Source organism: Acyrthosiphon pisum, chromosome A2 (assembly GCF_005508785.2).
Source record: "Acyrthosiphon pisum isolate AL4f chromosome A2, pea_aphid_22Mar2018_4r6ur, whole genome shotgun sequence".
NCBI classification, from domain to species: Eukaryota; Metazoa; Arthropoda; class Insecta; order Hemiptera; family Aphididae; genus Acyrthosiphon; species Acyrthosiphon pisum.
This window is the reverse complement of record NC_042495.1, coordinates 26837595-26850037: the sequence shown is the minus strand read 5'-3', so window position 1 is coordinate 26850037 and position 12443 is coordinate 26837595. Positions and strand designations below refer to the sequence as shown.

The window sequence follows — 12443 nt, the reverse complement described above, 5'->3', positions numbered from 1 at the left end:
GATTGTGTTGTTTTTCCTAAATGTCTGAACGGAGAGGTGTTGAATTATGTTGTTTATGTGTCGCACGTGTCGCGTGTGTATGTAGGGAATGCGTATATATTATATATTTATGGGTAAATCGTATTGAATAGCCCAACAATGCAAATGGACCGTCGCCACTAATTGTATTGTGATTTATTTTAAGTTTAAATATTATATATTACAGATGTGTATAGTTTATATTTGAGATTTCTTCGTAGTTACATTTGTATATATAATTATTCTTCTTATTACAGGTAGAATATCGTTTGGTGAATTAAAGTTTATCCATGTGTATCAATTTGATAATGTCTTTGAGTGTATAAAATATAATAAAATACAGAATTAAAACACGTTTAAAAGGTAATGTGTGATATAGTGCAAGTATACCTACTCTGTTTCCACAGGCACACGGTATATGACAATATTATGGGACAACTAGTGTCAAAAATCATGACATATATATATGACACATGGTCCTTGAGCAGTTGACGGACGCGCTTTAGAATTGTTAAGTACGTCATATCATAATACATAGTGTATTCGAGTGTTTTCAGCGCACTAGGTCGTCAACAATAACAATCATAATATATAAATTAATTAATTGTTAAAATTACTTAATATCATTAAGTTCAATTTATGGACAACAAGGATACTGCCCCCCCTCCTTAGAATGCGAATTAAATCAGTTACATCAGTTACTGTTGGGACTGTTAAAAATATTTATTATATTGTCTTCATTACAAGTCAATAACATATTATATTATTATTTCTTATAGTGTAATCAAATTGGTGTTTCCCAAGGTCGCATAACATTAAACTCATAAACAACGCAGCCAACTACTTCATTTTTCAAATTTTTATAGCGAAGCACAGCTTTATATTTTCCATAAAAATATATTTTGGGAAAGTTCATATCTTCAAGTTTCTTCTTATCGATCCCTGACGTAATATATGTGCCCTGCAAACATTTAGAAAACAAAATTGTTACAAATGCATAAGTAGGTCGTGGTGACTGGAAAAATTGTAACAAGTGTCATGGTCAATATTTGGATGTTTGATTATGTTAGAAAGCCTTGTCAATGTAGTATTTTTTTTTTTAATGATGGCCTATATAACTGTACTCAAATGGCTGCTATAATTGCTACATTTGGATTTTTCTTTTCCCATTTACTCAAACATTTATAAAAATTTTAGTCTATACGAATTTATATATAATAAAGTATTTTACGTAACAGAATACAAATTTAATCAAAGAAAAAAGTTAGAATCTTAATTAAAATAGATTGTACAGAAAATTGTTATAATTTTATTGTACTCAAGCTCACCTAATACTTTGATAGAAAAGTGCTCACATTGTTAATTTCATAATTTATTATTATATTTAATCAAGTTTAATTGCAGATAATTTAGTTGGTATTGTAAACAAACAAAAAAATAATATTTTACTGATTATATGTTTGTCAATACTATGTTACACTTATATTATAAAATCAGACTCATATCTGGGTCTTTGGTAATCACAATAACACAAAAATCAATTTTAAATCTAAATACCATTGGTATAGACTTAACAGTTTCTTCCACAACCATAAGATTTATATTCGATAGGAATTAACTCAGATTGTATAGACCCTTCTATCATACACAAGGTTTACATTATAGTAGCTATTATTGTTATGTCAACGATTATGGAGACACACAAGGTAATTCACTAGGCCCTATATTATTCTGAATTTATATTATATAAATTATATATTTAATTTTATATTTATTATATTTATATTATATACCTACTATGATATTATTATTTAAATATTTAGGAATAACGATAGTTTTTGGTCTGTAATTGTCAAATACAAATATACAGAATGTTGACAACATTCTGTAACAAGTTTAACTACTATATTTAAAAAAAATTGTTTTCTAAATAAAATAGTTTTAATACTAGTTTATGTTGCATTATTTTATTCACATTTTAGCATACTGTAAAACATGCTGGGGAGTCAGAAATAAAACAAACATAAATACAGTGCTATTACCAAAAAAATTTATTAAAAATAGCTTACTGTCTTCTGTTGGCGTACCCACCATTCTAGTTATTTAGCCATACAAACATACAATCTATCTACAAACTGTACATTAAACAAATTCTAATAAGATGTTTACTATGGCACATACACAATAATATGATAAATAAAATCATATAAAAGAAAAAATAGTTAATGACCTTGATTAGAATATATTGTGAATCAATCAAATTGCTCATTTATAAATGTAAATATTTAAGGAAACATTGGTGTTAATATTGTATAAATTAATAAAAATTATTATATTATTACTACTGTATATTTATCTATAGAATAGCTCAGTATAGTAACGTAAAAGCTCTAATATTATTGTTATTATTGTATTATAATTGAATTATAGTGAAATAAAATAAACAAATAAAAAATTATAAATTATAAAACTGTTTTTAATCGTTGTATACATTACCACTGGAAATGGACATTTGTTAGTTGGAATGTTGAAACCCTCTAAATAATTAGGAAATGCATTACCAAAGAGATGTTTTACAGTACTGCATGCCTTTTATGTATTGAGAATATATGCATTTGGCACCCATCCGCCAGTTAAGCCCCACGATGCAATTTCGTGATGCAATCACTTATTTCGTGATAAATATAATCATGATTATGATTGATATTATAATGTATAAGTAACGAGGAAAACAAATAAAAAAAATATTATTACAACCAGGTAACTATTTCCAGTTAATAACAGATACAAAATAGTTGTGTGCGTCATTAAAGAAAATGTTATTGAAACCATAATGTGCGGTCCTATTGTCTCCGTATGGTCTAACCAAGGGAGTAGCTAGGTTTTTGTAATTATGGTAGGTACATACGAAGTACTATTAGGTATAGCACTACAGTGAAACTTCCATTTTATAATTAAAATGAACTTTGACAGAAAAATTAAAATTAATCATTTCGATATTTTCGGCCATTCGTTGCTTATGAACCGGGACTTATTCTATAATATATTGGAGGATCTATTTAATACATTTATCAATATACATTTTTTTACCTACGAGATATCACAATACAAAAGTTTCTGTGTATTATACAACTCTCAAATTAATCATTATACGTATAATATGTACTTACTGTAAGAGTATCATCGAAAGGTATCAAAAGTGTTGTATTGTCTTTTAACTCCGTTATACTTGATGTCTTTTTACTAAAATACCAATTAAATTGAATCGGATGATTTTTTGTTGTTTCACACGGATATACTTTATAAAAGTCCAGGTGATATTCACCCTGTAATGAGTGGAATAAATATAATATATACAAATTTCATTACAAAGAAATTACAAATACAAATTTGACACATTAGAATTAATAATGGAATAAACATAAAATGTTTAATAAATCAAGCTGATTATTAATTTACCAGAGGCAAGTTTGGCCTAAAAAGTTTTTCGGATTGAGACGATGAGAAAAATAAAATAAGTCCGAACGTTATGATTAACATTTTTCCTATGATTTCTACAATTATAGTGTTTCATACGTTTTCAACAACAAGAATAAATAGGTAACTAACATACATGCATTCTAAAATAAATTTATGTATTTAAAAATATTGACATCCTTGATCTGTAATACCTAAATATTTCTGAAAATAATTATATAAATATATTGAACCGGAAAAATGTGATTCAGTTGTTCCGGTAATTATAAATGGTACTAACGGCACAAAAAGAGATCGTGTGATACAATTTTTACAAATAAAATAATTGTAAAAGGAATAAAAAACCAAAATTACCTATATTGTATATCATGGGTGGCCAAACCATGGCTCTATTCATAGACTCTTGCATGCTGGGACTTGCTTTGTAACTTGTAAAATGTTTAGGTTCTATAACAATAAGATTCTTATTATTTTTCATCATATTGTAGCGCTACGCGGCTTTTATCTCTGGTTACCACTGTAATTCAAGCCTACACAAGTTAATGATAATTTTTAACTTAGTTAAGTTAAGTTAATGAATAACATTTTAAAAAGTTTTTGCTGCATTTTCTTCTAGTAATAACACAAGCATTTTTTTGTTATCATTTGCCGCGCAACTGCCGTTACTTATTGCTTAATATTATTTATGAAAACTTATTGTAGACTATGAAAGTACAATTTAAGTTTACCTATTAGTTTGTATTTTTAAAATCATAAAATGTGGGTAAGTGGATGTCGCTCTGCTGTACCGTAGGTTACAAGTGGGTGACTGTATATTGGATAGTGTTAAATTTGAAACGAATGATAAGATATCACTGTACAAGAAAAACTATTCCTAGCCTAGAACTAAATATAGTAAATATAGTAAATAAATTACTTTATTCACAATAATATCATCAAATATATACTTACCTAGTAATACATATATTATTATGTATATCATAGGCTTCACTCAGAATCGTTTTTCGTATACAATGATATTATATATTTGAATTGAATTAATTTAAAACTATCCATTATAACAGTGACCTACTGTATAGCAGAGTGACACCCACTTGTCCACTTTTTTTTTTTCATGGGTAGACTTGACACATAATTATCGTATACTGTAACGTGGTGGGGGGTGAATAATATAAATATATATAAATAATATAAATAATATTTTATTTGACAATTTTTTACAATTTATGAAAATATTATTGAGGTTGGTTTATTACCTTACATTTGATTCATCAGTTTTCGACGATCGTGTTGTATATAATGAAAATTAAATATCTACCTAATATTTTGAAAATGTCAAAGAGGTGGTTTATTTTTGTATTCATGTCATAGTAAAATTTCAGCCAGTTTATTACTAACATCGTTAATTTTTATAATAAAAGTAAGGGGACCTTTTCTCTTTATTTTTACCTATTTACATGTAATCTTACGCTTTTTTTTTACACATATATATTACTATATCTTTTAATTAATCCACCTCACACACATGTCTGGTATTATAGTCCTCCGAAATTATATTCTTCACCCATTCCGTCGTTTGGCTATAGAATATTTCAACTCCATAAATGCCATCGGTCCCTCAACCAGTGCTGAATAAGGGAGGCCTGTTGTCGCTGTCTATCCACGGATTAGTTTACAGCTATGTATCCAGTTTGAACCCCACACAGAATAAAAATATTTTTTCCAATTCATGGTAAAAATATTTTCAGGAAAATAATATCACTAGCTGTTAAAATATTTTAAAAAGTTTTGAAAATAATTAGGAAATATGTTAGTTATATTCTTTGGCCAAGTAGGTAGTTTATATTTTAGAAAATATTTTAACCTTTATACCTTTATTTATCGAAACACTGCTTATGTTCACTTACAATAATATAGTTGTCCTACACTACTCTTTATATAACTACGCTTGTATTTGTACAATGTCCAACTTATCCTGTACATGATTCTTAATATTTATCGTCAGAATATTATTCAGCCACGTTACTCTTTTATTTAGTTATACTCTTAATTTTAATACCTACTCAAAATTACGAAAATCTCAACAACAAAAAAATTGGTAATTTTTATTTTATTTATATATATTTTCTGATAACAGTACTAATTTAATACTATTATGCCATTTACTTCTACTCTTAAAACTTAAAATATCGTAATACAATGCACTGTACACCAGAGTCTGAGCGGTTATCTATACTTCCATTTTATATTTTATAATTTATTTCTATAGATAGGTACCCACAATTTTTTAACGATAAAAATAACAAAAATTAACGAAAAATATATTTTTTAAAAATGTGCAACTTTATGTTCAGTGATTCTTAATTATTTATTATACAACTACCTACTCAATAAATAGTTGGTAAAACATTTTAATTTTAGTTATGTTACACTTTATTAAAGTGTGTCATTGGATAGTCAATAATCATTAACCATCCAAATCCAACCACTCACATACCCATCAAAATGTTATATGTGTAGCTAAATCAACACACTGACCATAGAACTTCTCACTGCCGCTGTTCACATACTTTCTATACTTTCAGTAGTGGTTTTTTATAGCCACCTTAAATTTGAGATATTAAAAATAAATGCTACAATAATTAGATAGCATTGAAATATATATGAAATTGGCACGTAAACCTCGTCACCAGCGTTAAAAGTGTTAATTGACAAATTAATTGGTTTCATGCGAAAAATTATTGATGGTTAAGAAGGCTTAAGGTAACTCGGGGGAGGCTGAGGTATCAGACTACCATTCATAATACATACAAAATAATGTAAAATATAGAAATAATTTTTCATTTGTTGTTCGTGACGATTTAATCTGAGGAAAATGTATCATATTATTATATGTAACTCATTTTTTACGATTCAGTTAAAAATTTTAAATGTCTCATTTCCGGACATTCTTTGTTACCTTTTTCAAAACAGTTTTATATAGATTTTCATACACTTTTGGAGGTTACAGTTAATGCATTTTAATCACACACAGTATATCAATATTCAATTTTAACCAAGTCAAGGTTTGGAATCTCCTGATATATAAAATAGATGTAATATTTGTTTTTATTAATTTAACAATACAAATGGTTTATGACAATATTATGGGAAGAATATAGTGTCAAAAATCCTGAAACATGTATAATGGCCCTTAAGCAGATAACGAACGTGCTTTAGAATAATTTTATTGTAATGTACGTCATATCATAATATATAGCGTATTCGAGTATTTTCAGAATTTTAGTTTTAAATAATAATAAATAATCTGCTTGATTCATTAAACATAATATTTTTTTTTTTATTATTATCATTGATGTATATATTTTATATTTGAGATTTATTCGTAATTACATTTGTATATAAAATTATTCCTTTTATTACAGGGAGAATATCGTTTGGTAAATTAAAATATATCATGACAAACATATGTGCATCAATTTGATAATGTCATTGAGTGTATAAAATATAAAAAATACAGAATTAAAACACTTTTAAAGGGTAATGTGTGATAAAGTGTAAGTACATCTATCCTGTTTCCGCGGTATATGACGATATTATGGGACAACTAGTGGCAACTATTGAAAGAATCCGTGTGACCTGCTAATGTAATAATAATTAAAAAACAACTAAGTATTTTGCAGTAATTGTAATTATAATATATAATGTATTATTTTGGGCGTTGTCCGAATAACAACTAGTATTAATAGGAGGTCATATTAAGGCCGTTGGCGGAATAAAACTAATATTAATAAGAGGTCAAATTAAGGGCGTTGGCTGGTTTAATGAACATTGCTATGGATATTCCACATTTCGAAGTTACTATACTCGGCGCGGAATAAGAACATGACCAGGCGGCGGACCGATTAGCGTCCGTTACGCGCAGCCGATTTCTCATTGGTTCCCCAAAAATCTGTTCACAGTTATACAGCACTGTTCAAAATGTGAACCGCATACACTGTGTGTTTTATAAACACGTGCACGTCTCTGTTGACACATGAGGCGCTCCATAGACAAAGCCGGTAACTGCCATTATGGTGGGCGGTGCGGTGGAGGAAGTTGTTTTGAATGCGCGACTGGTCATGTTCTTATTCCACGCCGAGTATACATATAGTAGTGGAAACATTACAGCATAATATAAGGCTAGCGTATCGACAGCAATATCACAGTCAACATCCAGCAACTGGAACTTATTCATTAATTCAAAATTCAGTTTCAAGATGTCGTATAGAACTTCAATCACCGGTTCAGGATCAGAGGTTAGTAAATGAATTACTTTAATAACCAAAGCAAATTGGAGGCCAGTCGTAAAGCTGCTCAACGCTATGGTTATAATTCGTGGTTGATTGTAACATCACACGTATGTATTTATTTTAAACATAATATTTATTAAATAACAATTAGAGTGTGACTGTACAATATTGTTGACTGTCAATATTGTTTTGGGGATCGGTTGTAAACCACTCATACATTTATGAAAAAAACAATATATCAATATATCATATTTAATATAAGTTATTAAGTAATATAGTAATTAAGTAGTATAGTAATAAGTTATTAAGTAATATAAGTTTATGTTTTATAGAACGAATTTGAATAAACAATAGACTTATACATTTATAATAGACAATAAAAAGATTAAACAAGTAAACACAGTAAGACAAATAATAATTTATCATCTCTTATCTAATATTCTAAGGTTATGAATTATAGTATGAATTTATTTATTTTTTTTAGAGTTCATCGTACAGAGAAATATTAGACGAAAAATTTCGGTCAGAAGATTTTGACGAAGAAATCTTCATTTCAGTCACTTTCTGGCAGGGAGATGGTTTGGCCACCATTAAAAGCCAGTTTAATCCGGATGATAAACCTACCAACTACTGGACAATAACTCACTACAAATGTAAGAACATAAACAATGTTCCTACAAAAGAGAGGTAAATACTAGACTTTGGTTTACTTTTAACTTAAAAAACTATTGCTAAATGAAAAAAAAATCATCTGGTTCTGCTTGATTGAATAATTAATTTATGTTGAAGGTGGCGTCACTCTGAGGCATCCGTCAAGGTGACAACGTCAGATAAGTCAAAAACCAGGATTTAAACTTCAGTTTGAACGAGACCATGCAGGTCATTTTCGAAGTGATTTTGAAAGACCCTGAACGTCAAACGATAAGACGTAAATTAGCCGCATGATGAGTGTAATATAAAAATAATTTTCATTTAATAAATAAACAATATATAAATATAAATGAATTTGTATTATATCATACTATTAAGTCCTGTAAAATCACGTCAGACATTACGTTAAAATAAAATTGTAATATTTCATACAAAAAAAAAGTGTCATCGTTTTGTAGATGAGAATAATAATTCAAATCGTATTTTTGTATATACTGGTTTGTGAATTCGTTCCTTTGAAAACTGATGGCAAACCTCGGACATCGTTTTTAATCAGTTCGTAAGCTTCATCGAATAATGCTTGAAAACTGTGAAGACGTTTCTATTTTTCTGCGATATAAAGGTCCACACAATGCTGAAGTTTTTTAAATCTGCAGAAATCTATATGTGAGAGTGTAATATAGGTGTGAATAAGGTTATTGAACTCTGCTTCACATTAATTGAATATGTGAAGTTCTCAGATATTCTTACACGTCTACACCTGGTATGTAAGTTTTTAGTAATTGAAATGTAATTAGATTTAGACGTGAGCGTACACCATTGCTCTAAATTTAATGTAATAATTTTTTTTCGTTAACTCACATTCTTATAACACAATAATTGAAATTTGTTTGGTGATTAATAGTCTGACTGTAACACTCTTCTTGCCAAATGGGCGTATGTCAAACACCGTTTTTGACACAGTTACCGGTAGACCCATAACGAATTAAAGTTATTTTATAGTTCTTTTCTTTTTAATAATTAAAAAACCTTTCAAAATACAAACGTAATTATTATTTTTAAATTTGATATAATATAACCGATGAAGGATATACTTTGACCTGACAGCATTTTTACTTTGTGAACGTATTATAAACTAAACCTGATAGATAAAATGTGAAAAAAAAATGCAAAAAATGTGAACGTACAGCATAGTCGGCTACTGCATGAAGTGGAGGGGAGAATAACATATACTTACCTGTTACTTGAAAACATTCAAATTATCACTACACTTACTAACCCACTAACTCACTAACGTCCACGAGATATTACATCAAATAGTAACACATACTAATTCAACCAGCTAAAACTGTTTACTATGGTATTTATGGTATTATCATTTAAATATTTAGGAATAATGATAGATTTGTATCTAAAATTATCAAAAACAAACATACAGAATGTTAAAAACAATATGAGATATGTTTAAGTTCTCTATTTTAAAAAATTCATGTTCTAAATAACACGAGTTTTAACACGAGTATATATGGCATTATTTTATTCCATTTTATCATACGGTAAAACATGCTGAGGAGGCAGAAATAAAACAAACATAAATACAGTACATATGAAAATAAAATAAAAATAGGTTACAGTCTTCCGTCAGCATACCCACCATTCTAGATATTTAGCCTACAATTAATCTATAAATTGTACATTAAACAAATTCTTATAAGATTTTTACTGTGGCACATACACAATTATATAGAAAATATAGATAGAAGATAGACAGGGAAGCTTATAAAATCACAGAGTGTAACATTAACTAGTTTAAGTGGTTCTCCTTATTACATATTACCTGCAAATACACAATTATATAGAAAACTAGCTGATCCCGTGCACTTCGTTTCCCGGCACCCAATAATTATTATTATAATAGTTTCGAAACCCATGGCAACCATTTATAAACAAAAATGTCCAAAGGAAATATCAAAATCCTTGTTTGAGCTAATCTCGGGGTTGGTCCTCTCCCTATTTAAGTTAGTCTATCTTCTTTATATACAAAACATTCCATCGGAAATTTCAAAACAATTTATAATTGGTGCCCATGGTAATATGGAGACACACATAGAAGGAAATCTCCAAATAATATAAAACTGGTTGACATGGTAATATTGACACACACACCGACGGAAATCTCTAAATAATATATAATTTTTTGCCATGGTAATATGGAGGCACGAATGGACGGAAATCTCAAAATAATATATGAAGGGTTGCCATGGTAATATGGACACACACACCCACATAATTCATTTTTATATATATAGATATAGATAGAAGATAGACAGGGAAGTATATAAAATCACATAGTCTTAAAATAATTTTTAAATTTTCTTAACATTTCAGGGGGGGGGGGGTGCTGACTACACCACTGAGATGTATTGACATGTTTGAGCTGTAACTCTAAATATAACTGAAGATATTTATATAAATATATTCAACTGCAAAACTGTGATTAAATAGTCCCGGAATCTATAAATATACATGTTTAAATAAAGGGAACAAAATGTATAGAAAGTTGATTGTGATTTAATTGAATCATATTATTATGTAACTAATTTTTTACAATTTAACATTTGAAAATGTATCATTTCCGGACATTCATTGTTATCTTTTTAAATACAATTTTATATAGATTTTCATACACTTGTTGAGGTTACAGTTCATGCATGTTAATCGCACTAAATATATCAATATTTAATTTTAACCAAGTTAAGATTGGGCAAACCCTGATTTATAAATTAGATATAATAATTGTTTTTATTAATTTAACTTAATCACATTATTCCTGTTAAATTTATATTTATACATAAACATTTATGACAATATTTAGAGGCTACAGATCAATATATTTTATAACTCATGTTAGTTATTTTTCATTACTGTTGAAAACGTCTGAAACACTCTATAGTTGTCAAGATCTTTGCAAAATTATACTCAAAAAGACGGTACTTATTTTATTTTTATCATCGTCTGTATCCAAAAACATTTTATGCCAAACTTTCCAATAATTATTGATTAGTTATAAATAATAATCTGCCTGATTCCTTAAACATAATAATTAATTTTATTATTATCATTGATGTATATATTTTATATTTGAAATTTCTTCGTAATTACATTTGTATATAGAATTATTCTTATTATTACAGGTAGAATATCGTTTGGTGAATTAAAATATATCCATGTGTATCAAATTTAATAATGTCATTGAGTGTATAAAATATAAAAAAAAAATACAATTTAAACACCTTTCCAAGGAATATGACAATATTATGTATACATATTAATATATTATGCTAATTCTTAATTTACCAGATGCAATTTTGGCCTAAAAAAGTTATCGTATTGAGATTTTGAGAATATTAAAATAAGTCTGATTGTTATGATTAACATTTTACCTATGGTTTTAACAATGATAGAGTGTTTCATATGTTTTAAACAACAAGAATAAATAGGTAAAAGACATTTGGACTAAAATAAATTGATGTGTCTAGAAAGATAAACATCCTTGATCTGTAACTTCTAAAAATTTCCGGAAATAATAAAATAAATATATTGAACCGGAAAAATGTGATTCACTTGTTCCGGTGGTTATAAAATTATTCGTATATTTAAATAAATGGTACTAACAGCACGGAAAAAAGTCTCAATCCAAAATCCTTTTTGTGCCCAATTTGCCAATGATTATTAAATAGTAATAATTAACAATCTGCTGAATTGTTTTTTTTATTATTATCATTGATGTGTATAGTTTATATTTGAGATTTCTTCGTAATTACATTTGTATATATAATTATTCCTTTTATTAAAGGGATTTATATCGTTTGGTGAATTAAAGTTTATCCATGTGCATCAATTTGATAATGTCATTGAGTGTATAAAATATAAAAAATACTGAATTAAAACATGTTTAAAGGGTAATGTGTGATAAAGTGTAAGTATACCTACCCTGTTTCCGCG

General features: G+C 27.9%; 1 pseudogene; it reads right to left on the bottom strand.

The window, feature by feature from the left end:
• Positions 1 to 802: 802 nt before the first annotated feature.
• LOC100166759 lies at positions 803 to 11912 on the bottom strand (annotated as a pseudogene).
• Positions 11913 to 12443: the final 531 nt, after the last annotated feature.